The 22,978-nt window shown below is 39.0% G+C and overlaps 1 long non-coding RNA gene across 3 annotated transcripts in view; it reads right to left on the minus strand.

The window, feature by feature from the left end:
* Positions 1-555: 555 nt before the first annotated feature.
* Positions 556-22,978, minus strand: part of LOC306642162 — a 45,071-nt gene continuing 22,648 nt past the window's right edge. Inside the window, exons 2-4 of one of the 3 annotated variants that reach the window (XR_013758408.1) lie at positions 21,236-21,347; positions 20,643-20,912; positions 556-812 (exon numbers count right to left, since the gene is read on the minus strand). This is a non-coding gene — a long non-coding RNA (uncharacterized lncRNA). Of the gene's footprint in view, positions 813-14,612; positions 19,579-20,031; positions 20,913-21,235; positions 21,348-22,978 lie in introns of those variants that run through there. The other 2 variants (XR_013758409.1, XR_013758410.1) reach the window with 2 other exon arrangements.

The raw sequence follows: 22,978 nt of genomic DNA on the forward strand, positions 1-22,978 counted from the left end.
GTTCTATTATCCTTCCTACCCCTGTACCCTACTTCCCTTCACTCCCCTCTAATTCAAAGTACTTGTATTCTTCCCTTGCACCCCAAACCCTTATTGTGAATTAGCATCCATCCACATATCAGAGTAAACATTCAGCCTTTGGTTTTTAGGGATCGGTTTATTTCGCTTAGCATAATATTCTCCAGCTCCATCCATTTATCAGCAAATGCATAATTTTATTCTTCTTTAAGGCTGAATAATATTCCATTGTGTATATTTACCAATTTCCTTTTTCCACTCATGTGTTGAAAGGTACATAGGTTGGTTACATAATTTAGCTATTATGAGTTGAGGTGTTATAAACATTGACCATCATATTTATTTTTTAACTGATTATCTCCCTAATAGATTATAAATTCTGGAAGGCTGCAGACCTGGCTAACCTTACCATTCTGACTACCAGAACAGTACCTGGCATATGCCAGATGCTCCATGTATTAGTTATCTATTGTTGCATAACAAAGCCCCCCAAACTTGGCAACTGAAAACAAAAATAATCACTAATTGCAACTTACAGTTTCTGTGGGTCGGGGATTCAGAAGCAGCTCGTCTGGTGGTTCTGGCTCTGCGTCTCCCTTGAGGTTGCAGCAGATGTGGGCTGGGGCCGCAGGGATCTGAAGACGCCACTAGGGCTGGAGGATCTGCTTCTGAGGTAGCTCACACACCACGCTGGCAAGTTAGTGCTGGCTGTTGGCAAGGGTCTTAGTGCTTCCCACATGGGCCTCCCCAGAGGGCTGCTAGAATGTTCTCTTAGCAGAAGGTTGGCTCTCCCCCTTCCAAAAGAAGAATATGAAAGAATTCTTGCAGAAGATGCAATGCCTTTTATGACTCGGTTTTGGGAGTCAAACAGTGACTAGGAGTCTGCTTTTACAGTCAATAGATAATTGCTTTTGATTAAGAGTCTTTTTTTTTTTTTACTAGTTTATAAGCTCCTTGAAAGAAGAAGCTTTCTCACCCTCCTTTCAACATTTAGCACAGTGCTTTGTGTTGAATAAGCATTCAGTTCTTTAATGTGTTTGCAATTAATAGAATTAATTCCTGGTAAATATTGTTCAATATTTTCATAATCAGCCAACTCAAGACTTAATTTTTAGGTTTCCATCAAAGAATTATTATATTCATGTGAATAATGTTTGAGGAAATAGAATTCCCGTCTTCGAAATTCTTTAAATAAGCTGGGAATTTTGATGGACACCATCAGGAGCAAGTTGGAGATAATCTCCTTTAGCTACTGAGCAGAACGCTTTGTAATTTTCTTATTTAAGTGTTATGTCTACATGTTTGAGGTTTTCATTTGCTTTTGTTGGCATAAACTCACTGCTTTTAGACCACCAGTACTCCTAAAGACCAAAATTAATTGCTAGTTTTATAGTTTTATATGTCTAAATGATAGGGATGCCAGATTGTTTCAAAATGAAAACACATCCAAATTTAATGAAGTTCAAAGGAAGAAATGTTTATTTATGGATTAAAGTATAAAACGATCTGTTGCTTGTAGTTCCTGAAATTGTGACAGCTCGTCTTAGCCAGGGGAGGGAGGGCAAGCAGAGAAGAGCAAGGCAGAAAGTCCTTCTGTGATGCCGAGAGTGAATCAACAATCCAGACAGACAAATAAAGGCTCCTGGGTCTTTTGACACCAGTTGAGAACACAGAGGATATACAAGCAAATCTGAAGCAGGGAGGGGGGCCTCTGGTAAGAGGGCAGAGGTTTTGTTCTGTCAGCTCGTCACACATCTGCACAGGCATGTGCCAACGTGTCTTCAGGAACAGAGCTTACTTTGTCCCTTTGGGGCACAGCTTTGCTGGTTGTTGAACTTCAATGACATCATTAAACATTCCCAGAGTTGTTGGAATGGAGGGTACAGAGAATCTAAACTATGAGGCTACCAAAGAGACATATTTCCATGCCTTTCATAACTACCAAGTCACTGCACAAACATTGCTTGAAAGCAAACCATTGGGTCTCATGTATGCTGGAGCAGAAAGAACTGGCCAGGATGTATAATTGGGCAGCAGTCTTGAACTAGTCTTTAAAGCTCTTAATTATCTCCAAGCACTTAAACAAATTTTTTAACCTTAATTGTAATAATCTGATTTTTATTAATATATTATAATTGACACAGGAGGGTGGCACTTCTTCATGGGATATGATATGACATTTCAGTACATGTATACAATGTGTAATGATCAGATAAAGGTGATTGGCATATCTATCGCTTCAGACATTGATCATTTCTTTGTGTTGGAACGTTCAAAATTCCTTCAGAGCATCTTAACAAATACTTTTTCCCAACACAGGGTAGACCAACAATTGCATTTGTTTCACTCAGTGACACACTTATATAGTCCTCATTTTTGTTCCATCTGAACTTGGGCTAATTCTAGAATTTGTGAATACTGCACAGTGATTCATAACTTAACATTTAGGTAAGTATATTCTGTTAATCTACTTTTAAATTCATCCAAACTCTACATCAGCTTTCTTTGAAATGAATTGCACTTTCAATGTGGAAAAACATTAGATTTAGAGACAGAAAATGTAAGTTCAAATCTCAAATTTCCTGTTTATTTTCCATGTGATCATGAATAAATCACTTAAGTTCTCAAGTTTCAACTCAGTTTCATCAATGTAAAGCAAAGATAATCCTATTGCCCTCTGTACTACACAAGTACCGTGAAAAACTAAATCATTGATGTATGTTTGTTAAAGTCCCTGGTAAACAGAAGATTTTCACAAAAGTGAGATCTGTAAATGCTTTTATCTTGCACATAAAATATCTAAGAACAATATTTCCACTAACAGCCAACATGTCTTCCAACCTTCTACCTCCACCACATAAAAAAAGTTAAGCATTCTACTATAAACTTCTGATTTCATAGATAAGAATTGTCCATGGGTCTGTTTGTGGGTCCTGGTGTGGATTGTCAGCTACTGATGCCCGTTCAAAGCCTGTTCATAATATATTACTAGCAATTTGAGTGGGCAACAATGATTTTTCTCAGAGATCCAAATTTAATTCCCAGGGGTGTGGGAAAGGTCTGTTTTCTACCCTCTTCTTCCCATACATCTAAGTAAGTAATCATCTTTTAGATGAATTTGAGATATAATTTTACTATGGTAAACATAAAAAGGTCTTGAGGAAAAAAAAAAAAGTGGACCTGACATTTAATTACTATGAAAAAGAACCACTCAACAAAACAATCATCATTTTGGCCATACCATTGTGCCCTAGAGATGAGTCTGGTTATATGGTGGCACGTTACGTAGCTAACTCCCAGTGTAGGGAGACAGAAGCACTAAAGACCAAATGTTCCACAGGAATCATGGCAAAGTTCTTTCATGGTCAAGCTGGCCAACTGGCAATACCTTGCCTCAATATTTTCCAGGCAAGTCACTGATTCCTTGATCTATGGCATGGAACAGTGGGTTTTAACTGTAGTGGCAAATCCAAAGACAACATCCCCCAGCACAAATTCTCACTGGGATGAGTAGGGCCTTTCCAGCAAAGAGGTATTCAGTAAGGGTGCCCTGTCCTTCATGAAGAAGTGTCAGTTTTGCTACCTGTGCATCTGGTGTCTTATTAATTAGGAAGTCCCTTCAATCAGCCCCACAGGCTCTGTCCTTTAGGCCCTTGCCAAAGAAATCTTGCCAGACTTGAAATCTCAGCTCTTGGTGTTGCTAAAAGCCCATGGAAACAACCATAATTCAGAGAGGAATTGTTCCAAGTCCCTTAAATAACAATCCACATGATACATTCCTTTTAGAATTTAGTACCAAGAAAAAGTCTGTTTCTCCTGATGAATTTCCTTGTTTTATTTTATCAGAAAAGTGAAAGTATAAAACATGTCTCTGCATTGGCTATTTAGAGTAAGTTTAGAAATCAAAATAGAAAAGCTCAGTTAACCTACAATTTTAATTCTCTTCCTCCTTCTCTCTCTATGGTGGTTAGTCTTCATTTAAATTTTCTCAGTGGATGTCAATGTACACACAACATACACACATTGTCATCAGCCTCATCTAAGTCAAGTAACTTTTGAAAATAGGTAAAATGCAAATTACAAATAAATGTATTTTACCAATTCCAAGCCTTTACCAAACATGAGATAGCAAGGCTTGAAAACACAACACAAAGAATACATTATTGGATTTAAAACATCATGAATATCACTATAAATCCAGCACCTAGCACTAAACTGATTAATTTATACTCATACTCAGAAATCTCAGGACTTATCATCCTAAGAAGCTTTTCAACTCCCCAGAATTCCAGGCTCTATTGGCCTCCCTGCCCTCTAGTCAATGGTATCTATCATAACCCTGAGCACTCTCTGCTTTGACTTGAGAGCGTCCTGAGATCAGGAACTATTCCTTATCTCTAAGAACTAAGCATCCAATACAAGGTCTTACATACAATAAAGACATAAAAAAGTATACAGAATAAAAATAAAAATTTGTGTACTACTTCCCTTAAAAAGAAGCGGCTACTTTGCAAAGAATAGATCAGACACTAAAACATCTGGTTTTAAAACTTAAGTCATTAAATTCACATATCCTTTTATTGGGTGTTCCAACATCAATTTTGTTCCTTTGGCAAAGGAGAATTGGCACAAATATTAAGTAGTTCACCCTTAAAATATCTTTAAACTGACAAGTATCAATATGCCCATCTGCATTAGTAAAAGGTGTAAGGTAAGAGGTCTCTAAGGAGACAAAATGTAGTTTTAAGCAAAATTTAATCGAGAAAAAATAATGAAAATTAAGCCTTCTGCATGAAATAAATGAAAAAGTTCTTGATAGACTCGAGAGAATTCTAAAATACTAAATGTTGGCCAAATGTAGTCTAAACTTATACACAGAATTGCCCAAGTGATCTTAATATTAACCATAAATTCAGAATAATTTTCAATCATTAAGAAAGCATGCATGAGGGGCTGGGGTTGTAGCTCAGTGATACAGTACTTGCCTAGCATGTGTGAGGCACTGGGTGTGATTTTCAGCACTGCATATAAATAAATAAAAATAAATAAAGGTCCACCAACAACAAAAAAAATATTAAAAAAAAAAAAAAGCACACACAAGAAGCAAATGAGAATAGAATTGACAATATAATATGTTCCCACCAAAACTCATGTTGAAATTTGGCTGTCACTGTGGTAGTATTAGGAGGTGGGGCCTGTAGGAGTATAAGACAAGGCAGGCTCCTGCCTTGTGGATGAAGTGCCTTTATAAAAAGGAAAAGTTGGCCCCTTTTTATTGTTGGTTCTTCTGTCTTCTGCCATATGAGGATGGAGCCTTTCTTCCCTCTAGAGGATGAGGACATAGTGTGCCAAGTGCCATCTTGGAAGATCTGAATGGCCGCCCCAGACACCACACATTCTGGAATGTTGACTTTATTTCCCAGACCCCAGAACTGTGAGCTAAATAAATTCCTGTTGTTTATAAATTGCCACATGTCAGGTATGCTGTTATAGCAAAAGAAAACAGAATAAAATAGATGGTCAATAAAATGAGAAGCTGAGAAGCTAATTTTCTATTTAGTTTCTCAAGGTTTTGAGATTGGATATTAAGAATTTCAACAGATACACAACAAACACATACATGTACTTACAAGAAAGCATGCCCTTTGTTCCCTCCCTCCATCTCCCCCATTTAGAAAAGTTTGCCTGTTGTCCTTTTTTAAGATCTCATAACTACAATGTTCCTGAAAAAGTTCAAGTCCAGAAAAGAGAAAGTTCAAGAGAAAGACAAGAGTTGATTTTTCTGCCATCTTAGTCACTATGTTATTATCAATGGGTCCATCAGATGTGGTTTCCTCAGTGAGAGATTAAATGGGACTGGAATCTGGCCTGTCTCAAATTTGTTGAGGGTGGGGAGTCATAAGAGCTCAGGAGCCAACTGTCACTTATCAAGAAAAAGGAGAAGTGGTAACAGAAAGCAGGTGACCACAGAGTCCATAGATGGCATTTAAAAAGTCCCCAGAACAATTCATTGCAGACAACTGAGATACAAATTATGTCTATTTATGTTTTGTATAAATGTGCTCAACTTTTCATACACGTAGACATGTCTACATGGGTGTGCAAAGAGAGAGAACCTTTAATGTGACAGATTGCTTCAACTAAACTGAGTTCATGTAAAAGACCTGGAAGCGCAAGAGAAGATGTGGTAGGAAGAGTTGGCACTGTTCGTGACACAGGAATTTCTCCTGAATTTAAACACTTATTCCTAAAATAAAATAGGAGAAATGCCATACCACTTAATACATTCTGGCTCTGAAAATGTGGCATCTCTCTTTTTTTCTCTGGCTCTATCTATTTCTCTTCCTTTATGCACTCCTCATACACTACTACCACACCCACACACCTCCACCCCTGACACACACACACTTTATCAAAAAGTAGGCTAATTATTTTCTTTGTTAGTACACTGAATGTCCTATAAACAGCATACAGCTGCCTGAGAAAATCCATGCAGCTTTGGAAAATTAAACCAGAAAAAATAGCTTGTAGTGTGTTTGTGTGTGTGTATGTGTGCATGCTCACCCCCCCATAGCACACATGCATGCACATGTGTGACTGTGTGTGCATGTGTATCTGTGCATGTACATGCTGTGTGTGCACGTGTGCTATGTATATAAGTATGCACACATGTGTTGGTATGTGCATTGTGTGTATGCATGTGTGTGCCTGAGTACACGTGTGCAGGTGGTGGGTGCCTAACCAGAAGGGAGAAGGTAAAAGATGGACCAAGAAAAAGAGACTGCCTATACACCTAAGGAATTACTGACTAACCCATCCATGCAGTGTCCACAGCAAAAACAAAGTCAAATACAATTAGGGATGGAGGAATGCCTTTTTATCTAAGGAGGGAGGAGAAGCATAAAACAAAGTAAGTAAGCTAAGAAAAACAGATCTCTACCTCAAAAAAAATTTTTTGGCCAAATCCAAAATGCACTGCCTATAACATTGGCAGTTTACAATGGCAATTAACATCAATCCCAGGGTCTAATTAACCTCAATCAACAAGTCTAAGTAGGTTAATTAAATAGGATTTGGCTAAGCATAAAGCACAAAAATACAGCTGTCTCATTTAAATATGATTTACTAAGGAAAGTCACCATGTACCAAAGTTTTTCAATTTCCTTTCCAGCAGCAGAGAATATTGGTGGGGGCTAGGAACTGGGAAGAGGTGGAGATGTCATGAAGGATCTGCCTCTTTGGGGGTTTCTTTGGGAATAGCCAGTCACAGGTAACTAAGGGCTTACCTCCTGGTTTCCTGCATTCATCTCAATCTAATGTTTTCTCAACCTCAACTCATCTCTTTGTTGTTTACTTCTTGTCTATTCCACCCACGCCCACACCCACCCTTATATTACAAATTCCTTCAGGGTACAGAGCCTATTTGATTCATCCTTGTCTCCTTAAAATCATCAAGCAGACTGCTTTGTGACTAGTAAGTGCCCAATTAATTGTTCCTTTAATATTTTCATTGAAATGTACTTTTTTCTCACCATCACCCCAATCATAATTTGGATTCTTGGGTCTCAGGATAAAACTACCCAGACCCTTAGTGGAAAGGTGGCATCCCAAGCTGCACTTGCCTTTCTGGTCCTTTATCAGTTCTTCTCCACTCCCCCCACCATTCTACTTCTGTGACCCCTGCCTGTCATCATGTTGCCAACTGGGCTAATTAAGTCAATGGTTGCCTCAAAGGCCCTGACTCTACCATTTTCAAAAGAACTTGCCAGTATCTAAAGTAGGAGTCCCATGAACATATGCCTCTGCCACTGATTCACGAGGCCAAGCCAGCAAATTCTTATTCAGCACCACTTCTTCCACAAGTCAGCGTCTACTGGATAGTATGCCTGCATGACAATGTGATTTTATTTTTTTATTAGGCACATTTGGAGTTGCCTAGGCAGAGCTGCTTTCTCCATCTCAGATGCAAATCTGATAGGCTGTCTGATCACTGATCATCTAAAAGTAAATATGAGAGCTTTCCTGGACCTGAGTTCTGAGATCACAGAATCCCGATTGAAAGGAGCCTTGGAAATCAGCCAGTTCAGCCTTGTCAGTCTGAGACTGTGGAATAAACAAGTGGGTCAGTCCACACCACAAGGGACATACAAGCGAAGTCACTGACCCCAGCCAGCCCAGAGTCGGTTCTCTGCCTCTGTTCCTCTGGTTGGCAGGGAGCTGCTGTTAGTTACTCCAACAGGAATGAGAACACAGCAACATGCAGCTGGCTACAGCTGTACCAGGTACATGGAACCGCAGAATCCAGTGGACATATTAGCTATTCCTCAGGGATTTGGTGTTACCTCCACTCTAAAGAAGGAGAGCACTATTGGATATGGATTGCCCACTCAGGGCAGCGGACAGTGCTAACAATTATTTCCACATTTAATCTTCATTAACTTAAAAAAAGATCACTTTAATTCTTATTTTCATGTTTGAACACTAAGGCTCATTTGTTTTGTTTTGTTTTTAAACCCAGATCAAATCCTATATTTTTAACAATTGAGCTAGAAAATTAGGCAAGTTAGGCTTAAGATGACATGGGCAATCTTAACATTTTGACTAAGTCACATAAGGAGCCAATTATCCCAGACAAAATAGTTTAATCGTCTCTCTCTCTCCCCACTGCTCTCCCTTTCTCCTTAGAATCTTGTCTTCTACTGTCTGCTACACATTAGTGCCTATTTTTCTCTTTGTTTTTAAACAGAGCCATATCTTAAACTATTCATACCATATGGCCTCTAAAATTGCTCCTCCTCTGAACCCCAGTGTCTGTTTAAGATGATATTATGGTTTGGATGTGAGGTGTTCCCCAAAATTACTGTTAATGCAGAAATATTCGGAGGTGAAATGATTAGATTATGAGAGCTGTGACCTAATCAGTCTGTCTTAGTTTGAATAGACTGACTGGGCTGTAATTGTTGGCAGGTGGGGCATGGTTGGAGGAGGTGGGTCACTGGGGGCATGCCCTGGAAGGGTCCATTTTGCCCTGCAGCTCCTTCCCCTTTCTTTCTATGCTTCCTGGTCACCATGAGCAAAGCAACTTTCCTACAACGTGCCCTTCTGCCGTGACGTTTTCCCTCACTGTGTTCAGAGCACTAGAGTCAGTCAACCATGGACTGAAACTCTAAAATCATGAGCCGAAATAAACTTTTTCTCTTCTAAGTTGTTCTTTTCAGGTATTTTGGTCACAATGATGAAAAACTGAATAACATAGGTGGCTTCATCCTCTAGTCCCTCAGGTAGAGCTCAGAGTTACCACTGAATGCTTTTCTCATATGTGATTCTGTCCACCCGGCCCACAGTAAGACCCATCTTCATTCCCACAGCCACTACTGTGAACCCTCCCCAAGTCAATCATCTCTTCCCCCTAATCCAGACTATCGGCCAATACTAGGTTACCCATCTTAAAGACAGTTTTCAATCTACATATTACAGTCTAGAACAGCTCTGTCCAACAAAACAGCGTTGGACACTGATGATGGAAATGTTCTGTGTCTACGCTGTCCAATATGATAGTCACTGATCATATTGGCTAATGAGTACCTGAAATATTGTGATGAGACTGAGGAACTGAATTATTTTTCTTTACTGTTTTATCTTATTCTATTTTATGGATTGAAAATTTAAATAACCTTATCTGGCTATTTGCTACTATATTGGATAGCACAGTTCTAGGCAAAGGATTCACTGTTCTTTCTCTATCCTCACATTTCCATAAAAGCAGGAACAGTGCCTGTTTTGCTCACAGCTGCAACCCAAGGGCCTAGACAAAGTCTTAAAATGTGGTATGAGTCCAAGAAATGCTTTAATAAACAAATATGTCTCTTCCACCTGTCCAACTCTTTTCTGTTATTCAAGCTTTAAGAAAGTATGCTTTTTGCAAAAAATCAATAGCATGCAATATTATGTAACATTTGGCACAGAACCATAGTACAAGTTGGATTGTTTCAAAAATTCTTATGTGCTTTGCCTTATATTTTTCAAGTTTCTTGAGGGTAGAGACCAGGTCATGTGGACTTTGGATCTCATGGCACCAAATGCTGGACACAACACATAAATGGTGCTTGGTCACTAATGGACACTCTTTCCTGAGTTCTCCCACTCAAGTCTCAGGGCATCAGTACAGAGCTCAGGCTCTGGTTCATCCTAATCCCCTAGCTCCTTTAGAAATTGGAGACACTTCTTCCAATTAGCTTCATTTCTCAGACCACAAAACTGAATCTCAGCTGATTGCAATCCAGCCGCAGTTTCTCTTTCATAGCTGCCTGCAATGTTCTTGGTGATACTTTCTCCACGTATACAAGAAAACACCAGAATGGTAAGGAGAATCCAGTGAAGTGGACATCACAAGAGCCATGTTCTCTCTCTTATTAATTACCTGGATTTCCTCAACTACAAAATCAAAATAATTGAGTTGTCACATCTACTTCCCTAGGTAGATATAAATAAATATATATAAAGTATTTTTAAAAATATAAAACCCTGTATAAATGCAAAATATCTAGGACTGTGCATAGCTGAATCACTGACATTTTTAGGCAAATTATTGGTATGATACCAATTCATAATATTATATTGGAATAATTCATTTATTCAATAAATTTTTACTGAACTGGACCACGTGGGCACAACAATGAATAAGACACACACAGTTCTATACTGAGTCTTTTGTCATTCTACTTCTAGAGAGAATAAACAATACTTTTAAGCAATAAACATAGTAAATTAGGTAATATTGTGACACAAAGGGAATAATTCATGCATGTATATATGAGTACAGGAGAAGGAATTAACTAAGTGAAGCCTGACAGGACAAACAGAACAACAGGTATAAATACTATGATGCATGAGGGAGCATGGACACCTGAAGTAATCAAAGACTAGACAGCCTGAAAGCAAAAGTCAGGGAGCCAAGAGTAGTGTCCTAGTGGAGGGGAAGAGGGAGAGGCAGGGGAGAAAGGAGGTTGGAGAGATAGGCAAGGGCCTATCAGCAGGGACTTTGGGATGGTAGTTTTAGCCCAAAATCAATGGAAAATCACTGTAGTCCTAAGAAGTGGGGGATATAAACAGATTTGTATTTTTAGAAGATTTCTCTGGGAGTTCTTATGGAGAGTGGATTGGAGGAAAGCAAGAGTAAACAAAGAGAACCACTAGGAGCATCTTGCAGTAAACTGGGAGATGGGTGGTCTTAATTCAACCAGTGGTTAGCAGAGAAAAATAGAAGTAAATGTACAAACTCAAGAGCTATTTTAAGGAATACAATTGAAAGATTCCTGGATTGACAGGCTATTAATGAAAGTTAAAGAAGCAATAATATTAATCATAATAAAGTACACAATAATAAGACTGAGATAGTTAAAAACATTACATTACATACATTATTCAGTTATTATTCTTCCACCTCACAGATGAAGGCACTGAGACACAAAGATTGTTTGCCCAAATTCCAAATGTACTAAATGGTGGAGCTGAGATTTGAATCCATGCAACCTAGCTCCAGAGTCTTGAGCACAGAACTTCAGCACCAAAAAGCCCCTTCTAATAATAATGACTCTCAACTTTCTATTCCTAATGCTCATCACTAAGATAGGAACACTGTACGGCAACCAGGTATGAAGGACCTGGGTATGAGACGGTAATGAGAGTGTCTTTGGGAATATTAAAGATGCAGTCCTGTGAGATGTTCTGGAGCAGCTGTACATACCAGTCTGGAGTACAAGAGGAAATTCTGGACTGGAAACAGAGCTGTCCATATATAATTGGTAACTAAACATGGGTTTAGGTCAGAAGCCACAAAAACATGGCCCACAAACCTAATCCAGCCTATCACTGTTTTTTGCAAATACGTCTTATTGGAACACAGCCAAGATCATTTATATACCTATTATCCACAGTTGCTTTCTTGCTGCAATGACAGAGCCGAGTAGTGGCTACATAGACCTTAAAACCCACACAACTTAAATATTTACTATCTGGCCTTTTATAGAAAAGGTTAATCTATCCTGGTTTAGATGAAGTCACCCAGAAACACAGACTCAAGTGTAAAAAAAAAGAACCTTACCAACATGGTTAAGGGTAAGATGGAGAAAAAAATGACTGGAAAGGGAAACTAAGAAGAGCAGCCAGAGAAGGAAAACAGGAGTGAAGATGGTAGGGAGGAAAGAGGGATGAAATGGCATCCAAGGAGCCAAGTGAACAGTGTTACAAGATGATAAAGTGATTGACTGCGTTCAACGCTACTCGGTGATCACATAAGATGATAGAAAGTGTCCACTTGATTTAACAACATAGAGATTACTGGTTCAGTGCTGTGTGGGCCTAGAAGCTAGGCTGGAGTAAGCACAGGAGAGAGAAAACAGGGAGAAATTAACAGCACATGTATAAGCAATGTGGAGCGCTAAAATAGAGGAGGAAAGCAAGGCTGAAGAGATAGGAAAGTTTCAAGAAAGAGTTCAGGTTTGGTGGTGGTACAGAAGGCCTGTATAACAACCAATCTCAGCTGAAGCAAGAAGATGAAGGAGCTGAGGAGTGTAGTTGTGAATGTTATAGTGTAGATCTTGAATGAAAGTGAAACTCCAGAGAACACAATGAAAAGTTTTCAGCAACAATTCATATGATACATCAAAAGCCCAGACCTACTCTGAACAAGACAAATCCATCAAAACAAATGTTTATTATTAAACAGTCTTGAAAATGCTAAGTTGAGAAATTAGGTGACTAATAATCTACAACACAGACCCTGCGGTGTTAAAAAGAATGAGGTAGATAAACATACATATGAAACAATCTCCAGATATATTGATAAATGAAAAAAATCAAGTTGTAGAACCTGTTTTTCAGTGTGCCAATATTTTAAGTATGCCAATATTTATGTTATAAAAGTGACAGCATTTTTAGAAATATGCCTTTATCTATAAGAGAGCGCTACCATTTGCATAAGGGTCTCCCAAAGGCCCACATAGAAAGGCTTGATCACTAACCTATGGCACTGTTGAGAGGTGGTGCGGCCTTTTGGATGCAGGACCTAGTTGGAGGAAGTTAGATCTTAAAGGGTATTCCCTTGAAAGGAATTGTGGGACTATGGCCCCTTCTTCTCTTTACTTCCCAGTTACCATGCACCCCTGCCATGCACCCCTGCCATGCACTCCTGCCATGATGACCTGCACCACCCGCACCACCTGCACCACCACAGGCCCACAGTAGCAGGACCAGGTGACTGGAGACTGAAACATCTGAAAGCAGGAACCAAAATAATCTCCTCCTCCTTTTAACTTGATCATTTCAGATGTTTTTTCACGTTAATGGAAAGCTAATTAACACAGAGTATCTCTGAAGAAAATGCAAGAAATGGTAGTTTTCTCTGAGGAGAGGATCTAGGGACTGCAGACTGGAGTAGGAGATTTAGTTTCATTGAATGTTTTAACATGCAGTTGCATTATCTAATCAAAAATTGATTAAATTTTAAACTAACATAATATCTATACTATTTAAACAAAGTGAGAAGTCAAGAGGGTTAGAATCTTAGAGAATTATATTATAAACCTTCAAATTTTTAAAAAATTTCTCTTCCACATCAAAATTACCTACAAAATCCCCATATATTTTATCCAAACTATTTTCCATTTAGTCACTAAAAATTTGGTCTCCAAAAACATTTATGTATGTAAAGAACTTAAAAGTCTAACTTCTAACCTCATTACTTCCATATCACTATTAACTGATATACTTTCTTTTCATGAATATTACCTTAATTTAAAGATAGATCTTTGTACTTATATTTGTGTGCCGTGTTTTATTTATTCATTATTCTTTAAAACATTTGCATGAGTTAGTTTTTTATTATTCACAGTGGAGAACAGAAAATAAAATATTGAACAATAAGTTAATTTCATATTAAAATGAGGGAAGTTGGGACGCAGGACCATAAGATACATAAATGGAATCTTAAGATTTGATTTTATGTCAATAATATCAGATTGATAGCCTCAAACATGAGCCAAACTTTCCAAACATCAGGCTCCCAGTAAATGCTAATTAAGTTCATATTAAAGGAAAGTTTATATATATATATATGTGTGTGTGTGTGTGTGTTTTAAAAATATTTTTTAGTTGTTAGAACAGAGACCAATAGACTAGAAGAAGGGGATTGAGCGGGAAGAAGTAATAGGGAATGAAATTTACCAAATTATGCTATGTCCTCATATGAATATACTACAATGAATTCCACTTATAATCATGATGCACTAATTTAAATAATAATGATATATTAGTAGTAGTATAATTATTAGTAGAAGTAGAGCAAGCAGATCGGGGGGAGGAACTGAGAGAAAGGGAAGATACTAGGGGAAAAGATTGATCAATTGTATTGATAAAATACAAGAATAATTATTTTTTTAAAACTTCTATTGTACAGGACACCGTGTAGGAAGCACATGAGGAAAAACATTCATAGTATGGTTTCTCTCCAGGAAAAACGTCTTTTGAGAGAAATGAGCCATACCCATGGAAATAATTTTGTAGACTACAGCTCCAGAAGATTAGTTTTAGGTGAATAATATCATAAACAAGGGAAAGAAAACTAAAAATGCTTTTGGTTGCAGTGCTCAGAAAAGGCTTAGTTGAAAAGATCTAATCCAATATTAGAGAGTAGATAAGATTTTTTTTAATAAAACCAATGACTCAAGTAACCAATATACTTCAATAGGAAACAGTTTTCTTAAGTTTAGTCTGGCCATGTTATCTCAACCCACGTAAGGACCAAATTAGACCATTTACCATCACTCCTCGCTTTATAGCAAGCAGTTGTTCAGCCAGCTCCTCACTTTTCCCTGCCCTTATACTCTTTCCCATTTTTTTTCTCTTACCCATGGAACAAATTAATCAATGACAGAGTTTTAAAAAAATCAAGGATGTACATTTTCCTTTAAAACAAAATCAAGGATGCACATTGTCCTTGCACATAATCGTATAGCTTTTGCATGAATACAGGTATAGTTAAAGGTGCAACTGCATACACTACAGGGGTTCTACATTTCACTTTATGATCAGGAATTTGCTTACCCCATGTAATCTACCCCCAAATGAGGTCAAGCATGAGGGTTTTATCATGAAAAACTTATTGAACCTTGACATATGGAAAGGACCATTCTTTCTGTTGTCTGAAAATGTTTTGTGAAATTGCTTCTTCCGTTAGGGACCTGTTTTAACATATCCTATGTTACCATTCCACATCCCCAGAGCAGGCCCAATGTAGAAACATAAAGATGTCAGTTGTCAAAACTCACCATGACTTCAACCAGTCCAAGCGGCACAGTTGAAAGGAAGCTTTGGTAGTGTCAGTGGAGCTGGGGTGCCAAGTAGGACATCACAAAGCCCTCAACCCTTTCCAGTATGTTTTGTTTTTCTCCTTATTGCTATGGTTCTGCATTCTATTTTCCCAGAGTGAAAACTCCTTAGTTTCATTCTAAGTTAGGTTGTTGACTGTCTCAAGAATCGTCCTCTATGAACTGCTAGTATACTGCTTCAGCCCCCAATGACTTTCTGCCTCAATTCCATCACTTCGATTAACCATCAGATGCCTGTCATTAATGTGTTGGTAGAGATGCCTAGGGGAGCACACCCCCCCCCCCCCGCATCCCCAAGGAAAAAAAGTTAATCTAGAAATTCCTTGATGTTTTCATCCTATCTTTCCTTGGGTCTACCAATATACCTTTAGTTAATGCTGAAGATACCATTCTCTAGAATTGCATCCACTACTTGAAATGTGTAATGGTTCTCAAACTAACAGCCTTTTGGTTGTGTCAACACTATCACCACTTTCTTAATGGTACCTGGCACTGGGGATGATGGTGGGGATTGATGTTAGGGCAAACAGTGAGACAGTCTGGGGCTCTGTCCAGTCAATTTCAATGATAAAATCTCCAAGGAAGTGCCCTCCAGCCAATGTAAAGTCAGTGCTCCTTTATTGTCATCTGAGCTTGAAACCCACATCCAAGGCTGAGCCTCTCCACTTACCTAGGCTGGAGCACTTAGCTTGGGCTCAGGCTCCAAGCAGGGTCTTCCCTTTCTCTTCTAAATCCCAATCCTGAATGAAGGTCACTAACCACAGCTACGTGCAGTATTCCCAGACACCCAAGTTCACACTGAGGAAGTGAGAGGAGATGCTGAGACGAGAGACTTCCCACAAGGAAAGCGCAGAACATAGGCCCCTGTCTTTTAAAGTATTGTGGCATTGTCTACCAGTAAAATAGCCAACAGAGTCTTGGTGTGTGACTAATGAATGAGTGACCTCTAAACCCAGGGGGGAATCAGGACAGAAGACAAAACTCAGAACTTTCCTCTCCTCATTCAACTTTTAATTACCTCAAAATATATGATATGTGTGTGAATAATTTATTTCAAAGAAATCACAAACTTCTTGAGAGCTAGAAAAAACAACTGTTTCTTGGATTTCTTGTAACTGCCAGATTCCTCCATGACCTTCCTGATCTCATGGTCTCCTTAGTGTCAAGTACTTAGTACATCTTGCTGCAGTAGCAGGATACTGTGTCAATCTGGCTTTGGGTTGAAGGAGATGTATATCTCCCTCAAATAGGCTGGAACATGGCCACTATCTTTCCCAGTCTCCTGTTGCTATATAGAGCTTGAAAGATCTGCAAAACTATAACCATAATTCTTCTGGTTCACATGGAATCCAGCACTGAGAACCGGTTGTCCTATCTGAGGAGCAAAGACATATGAGGAACATTGATGGGCTAATAATTTGAGATATTCTTGAATTTAAATATCATAACAATATGAGTAGACTTTAATACAAAAAAGCAAGTATTCATTCACCCCAAATCATCAGGAGCCTAAATATATTTAGTGGTTTGTGCATTTGTGAGCAGATATCTCTGTTCTAATTCTGGCTTATCCACCAATTAGCTAATTGATGGCAGGCAACCTGGTTCACTTGCGCTTTCCTTTCCTCATCTGCAAGTGAGGTCTTGCAAAGTCTGAGATTGCTTTCATCCTCACAGATTTGGAGAAAACCAAGATTTTCAGCTCCAAACGTGATAAAATAGTTTATTTTTGCATTTTAACTTTTATAAATGTAAGCTGACTTTTAAGGTGAGCAAGGTGAGCACTCCTGGCTACCAGGAGTAAAAGAGCCTCTTCCATCATTTTACTCATATAAAGTTAAACATGCTCAAAATACACACAGGGTAATTTTGTGTGAATAACTTTAATTCAGTTTCTTTTTTTTTTTTTTTTTCTTTTCTATTTTAGAAATAAGACAGCCAAAGTAGTGGGAAAGAGTGGTAATATGAAACTAATATCAATGCCAATAACAACATTAAGATTCTGACTATAACTTTAAGTCACCTACAAGTCATATAAGCTGCTCAAGAAGTATCTAGACATTTCATGCAAAAATCAGAAGTGCACAAAAGTATCTACATATTAGTTTCTACCTTTGGTAAGGTTATTTAAAATATTTGTCATATTAATTTGGAGGAATTTTGCATTTCACAAATATACTTGTGCAATATGCGTTTGGAGAGGTTAGTCTGGGTAAGAGGGGGAAATGGCCTTTCTCTCTAAATATTGCACCAACAGAGAATAATAATTTCTCCAAAAGGATTATAGGTTAGCAGGTTTAAACCATAAAGTATTCACCTTCTCTCTGAAATAGTTACCTGATAGAAGAAGAAGAAGAAAAAGAGAAGGAGGAGGAGGAAGAAACTAATTATTTTGCCCTAAATCCTGTCCCGCCAAATCATCTGGTTGCAAAGAAGGGATGGTGAGCATCACCAAGTTTTGCTTGAGCCACATTATTACCAGTTACCTTCTGCTTCCAGAGCCATTGCCTTTGACATCTATGACATATTTCCATCATTGCTGCAGGGAGAAATCATGAAGTACCATCCAAAGGGACTCAGGGAAGCACAACGTGACAGCAGAAGGAACAAACACTGTCAAACAGACCCAGAACAGCAACAAGCTCTGCAGGAGTGGAGGAGTTCTAGCAACTTCTCTGCATTTTAGTGCCATGCATACCATAACTTAGAGGTACTGACTTTATTAGGAATTAAATTGTTCCCACCACTGCTCTGCTCCTTCAGGCCACAATAATGTTGGAGGATTATTTTTAAATTTTACTTCAGCAGCAAACTCTGGGGAGGGTGAATATGTAGGAAAGAATTGCTTCATCCAAAGTCTGCACAATCAATCAGAAAAAGAGAGAGCAGAATATGGGACTACCTTAGGGAAATGTGCACTTAAAGAATATGGAAATAGGGTAGGAAAGGTTTCATCTCGGATTAGATGTCAGGACACATGACTGAATAGTAAGAAAGAAATTTTAGATTTGGGTGAGGTGGGTCTTTGGGGATGGCTGGGCACCCTTCTTAAGAAACTCCATACTACAGACAGTCATGCACGCAACCCAAATACCTCTTGAGAATTTCATTTCTAAGAACACAAAGGTTATAACATATACACAAAGCCCAAACTTTTAAAACAACATGAAGCATAGCATGGTGACAAGAACAAGAGCACTGGACACTAAAACAGGCCTGTGCTCAAATCTTTCCTTTAAATTTTGCAAACCCGAACAGGTCTTTTAAATTTTCTGAGCCTCAGTTCCTTTGTGTACAATTGATGATCATAATCCCTACTTTTCAGGTCTGATGGGCATTGAAGATAATGCATGTGCAGGGCTTCAAGTTCACTCTCAATAAAGAGCAGTGGTTATAACTTTATTGTTACATCACCAGAGGAGTGTAAAGGCTTCATGGGTTTGGGTGGTGATTACCTTGGAGGAAGTTTGGTAGTGATATGAGCAAGCCCTTCAGATTTGAAGGATATCACCCGGCACCTGGCAGACACTAAACCACTGCCAAGATCTGTGTGTCTGACAAACTCTGCCCCTCCTACCATCCACAGTGTTATTCTGTCCTTATCCTACACAACCCACAAATGTATATCGGTTCCCTATGAGGCGTGTCATGGTAACATGAGAGCAGAGAGAAAAGAGCATAGGACAGAAATTATGTCAACTACATTTCCTTCTCCAAAGGAGATTAGGAACCAGAGTGACATGGACTTATTCAAGTTGACCGTTCGTGCTGAATGTCACGCACAAACTGGCCTGTCCCCGATGCGCTGGCCAAGCACAGGGAGCTGCCCAGCCTTGTCCTTGTTTACTTGATTGACCTGTCATGCGGCCTTTGGACGGGGAACATGGCCAAGGGTGTTATTCTCTGAGGGATCCCTTATTTTCTCTAACAAGCCAGGGCCTGCTGTTCTAAGGCTTGCTCCCACTGTCCCTCATTTTAGTCTCTCATGGGTTTCTTCTCTGTCAACGTGTGAAACTTGCCTTAGATCAGAGTTGATGCACTGACTGACTGACTAACTGACAGGCCACCCTGAAAAACTGCCAACACAGGCCGGGCTTGGATAGCAGAATAGGAGGCTGGAAACAGCTTGAGAACTGAGCTCAGCTCCCTCCACCGAGATGGGCCTCTGTCCAACCTACAAGAAATGAAGAACAGTGGCCATTCAGCCAACCAAGAGTTCACTTCCAAATAATCCTTCCCACGACCTCCACAGAGTCCCCAAACACAGCCCTGCAGGAGCACGTTCCAGAGGCCAAGGGGCCCCACACCCTGGGCTGGCAGCCCCCAGCCCTGACTCTGCTGCCTGCTGCCCTCCTGATGTGGCTAACCAAGCTGAGGAGAGGAGCTGGGAGGGAAGCCATGCCATCCTGCATGCTCTGCACTCACAAGCCAAGAGGGAATTTTCTGGCTTTAGGGTCACTTGATTGCAATAGTCAGTCATCAAGCTTCCTTCTCAGATGGGACCTCTGAAGGCCACCTTTTGCTGCTGTGGCTACTCTCACCCTTTAGGGCTTTCACTTTACCAGAGAGGTATCTCATAGGGGACCTTTTCCTGACCAACCCCAAACCAGTCCAACCCCTGATCTACTCTCTGTCTCACATCCTTGTTATGTTGCCCAGGCCCCACACTTCAGGTGTTCCTGGAGGACAGGGTCCAAGTCACATTTGTCTCTGAACTTTTATATGTGGCATATTCCTTGAATTAAAATTTAAAATATATTAAGTATCTAATATATGGTTGACATTCTACATGTTTAAACACGCTGAATTCTCACAATAATCTTAATCACCATCAAATGTCATCACCATTTTGTAACGTGGAATGTAGAGCCATTGGATAATTTGTGCAAAAGCATACTGCTGTCTAGTAACTGATTCCAAAAAGGTGTGCTTCCTTTAACAGCTATAATTGCACATAGTGGGTACTCAATAAGTGACTTTTAACTTGATGAATAGGTGCACAAATGTATTTAAATATTATCTACCTACTATACACCCTGTATTCCATTTAATTTAAATTTTCTTAATTTGAAGGAAAAATGTGAAAGGAATGGAATTGCTCGGACATAATTACAAGACTTTTTAATAATGTCAAATATAAGAGTGATTTTCTTAAGACAGTGCTGATGAATAGCTCCTTAGCTCACAAAGGAATAAGAAAGTGGGAACAATTGTCAATTGACATAGGAAAAAACCTACTCTCTGGAGAGTTCAACCAGTGAAAAGAGATATGATATTTTGGACCCTCCAGCTCAGGAGATTTTTGAAGAAGAGAATGGGGAAAGCAGCTGTCCTGGATGGATTAGTCATCAAGCAGGCCTGGTGTCCACAGGGCTTCTGATAAGAGGCCCCATTGAGAGTCGTCATTCATCATTCATTGCTGGTATCCCAGGCCTGATGGAACAGGCCTCTTATGTGGAGACTCTGGGGCTTCTTGCAAAAGTGGAATTTTTCAGCTGGAATTTCATGCTGAAACACAGACAATGCCTGGTTGCCATTATACAAGCTGACTCTAGACAAAATTAAGATGTAGTATTTCAGAATTGCTTAAATTGTCAGTCTTCCCTTCCCTCACAAGCCTGTTCTTATACCCTCCTGGTCTCACTCACCCCTTTCCTCATTCTTTTCTTTGATCAAATTCTGCTTCACAAGCAGGTTTTGCTCTGTTTACATACTTACAGGCTATGTAATTTACCACAGTATCTACCTTGCAGAGGCCCACTGGCCTTGTGGTCACCCATGACATCTTCCCTTAACAACAGTCTTATCTGTGACTTAAAATTCTTACTTACCATAAGCACATTTCCTTTGATGCTTTCAGTCATGTTCAAGTTGGCTTCAGTGTGCTGATGGCTGCACCAGCTCCATGCCTCACGTGCAATGGATCCAAGTATGCTTCTCACTCTAGGAAAAAGAAGAAAGCACACTTGTCCTCTCTCTGGTAATAATTTCATCTCATTTTCAAGGCCATTGTTATCCATTTAATCTTTACTTTTATGAATAGTACCTTACTTGAATTCTCATGTGGAATCAGTAATCAAATTTATCAGAGAATATACAAAGACATCATCAGGAGCTTTCATCTTGAGCTGAGGTCCTAATTAAGCACTGTCAAAGAAGTGAATAGTTTGAGACTGATCTGGTAACCACTGTGTTCCCATTTTGAAGTGAATTTATCTCATGATGAATGGTTACGTGTTTAAAGTGGGAAAGATAAGAGGTGAACCTGCTGCTACAAGCAGGAACCACACTCCTAAGAGAGGCCCACTTTTCCCTGCTGGTATAATTGTGGCATTTTCTAATACTAATGCTGAATTGATGCACTTACTCAAAGGTGTAGGAACTTAACGGAATATAAACTGAAGTTAATTATGAAAAGTCTCACTATGACCTGAACATGCATAGGTCAGGTTATGAGAAACCACTGTAATTGTTTCTCTGGCTTCTTCTGTCTCTCTGTCCCATGCCATGGGAGCTCTGTGGTCACAAATTATTCCAGAAATCAACAACAAGCCAGACAAGTAGAAATGCAGACCCTGAGGCTGGTAACTGTTAAACTTTGCAATGATAAATCACTTCTTCCGCCATACCTGTTATGGCTTTGAATTTGTAATATCTTTATACTGGCAAATCCCAGCTTGGATGAGTTTAATTATTTATAGCTGCTGCTAAATCCAATTTTTATAAGACTTGAGCATATGTATAAGTATTCTATAGTCAGTGAAGCAAATAAGTTAACATCAGGATGAATATAATGGAGAGAGACTGTATTACAGTTTAAGGAGAAGAGCATTCTTATTTAACTAAAGTCCACTGTCTGCTATGAGCTCCTGAGTCTCTGAACACTCATCTTCCCAGTACAACCACAACACAGCATAAAACATAGTTAGAGGAAGCTTCTAGAAGCGTAAGTGAAACATAGAGCAAAGCAAAGTGCAGAATTTTAAGTACAGCAGGATGGGTAATACCCTCTTGGGTCACAGCTAACTGCCTAACATGGTGAAAACTATTCTTTTAACCAAGGTGATTTGCACATTCCAATGTCTAAATGACTCTTTCTTGGTTTTTGTTCATTTATTAATGTGCTGCAAAACATTGCTATTCAAACTTTTGGCATTGTTTTCAACATTCCTGATTAAGTAGTCTATATCTTTTTTTTTTTTTTTTTTTTTTTTTTTGTGGTGCTGGGATTGAACCCAGGGCCTTGTGCATACTAGGCAAGCACTCTGCCAACTGAGCTATATCCCCAGCCCCTTCTACTGTTTCTTAAAACAACTTTTTAAAAAGGATAAAAATAATTTGGTTTGGAAGTTCTACCTCGAAAATTAGAGGGGGAAAATGATGACCTATGCGTACAGCTCTAATAATTTGGGTGGTTAAATTTGTTAAAACTCATTTTAAAATGTCATTTTAGTTGCTGTCACTTAATTTTTGTTTGTTTACAAAGAACACTTCTTAACATTTTTTCTACATTTAATATCTCTCTAATCAGTGACTAGGCCTCCCTAGCAAAAAATCATTAATTTGTTTGTTTG

The sequence above is a fragment of the Sciurus vulgaris genome (assembly GCF_902686455.1).
Source record: "Sciurus vulgaris genome assembly, chromosome: 12".
In the NCBI taxonomy this organism is placed as follows: Eukaryota; Metazoa; Chordata; class Mammalia; order Rodentia; family Sciuridae; genus Sciurus; species Sciurus vulgaris.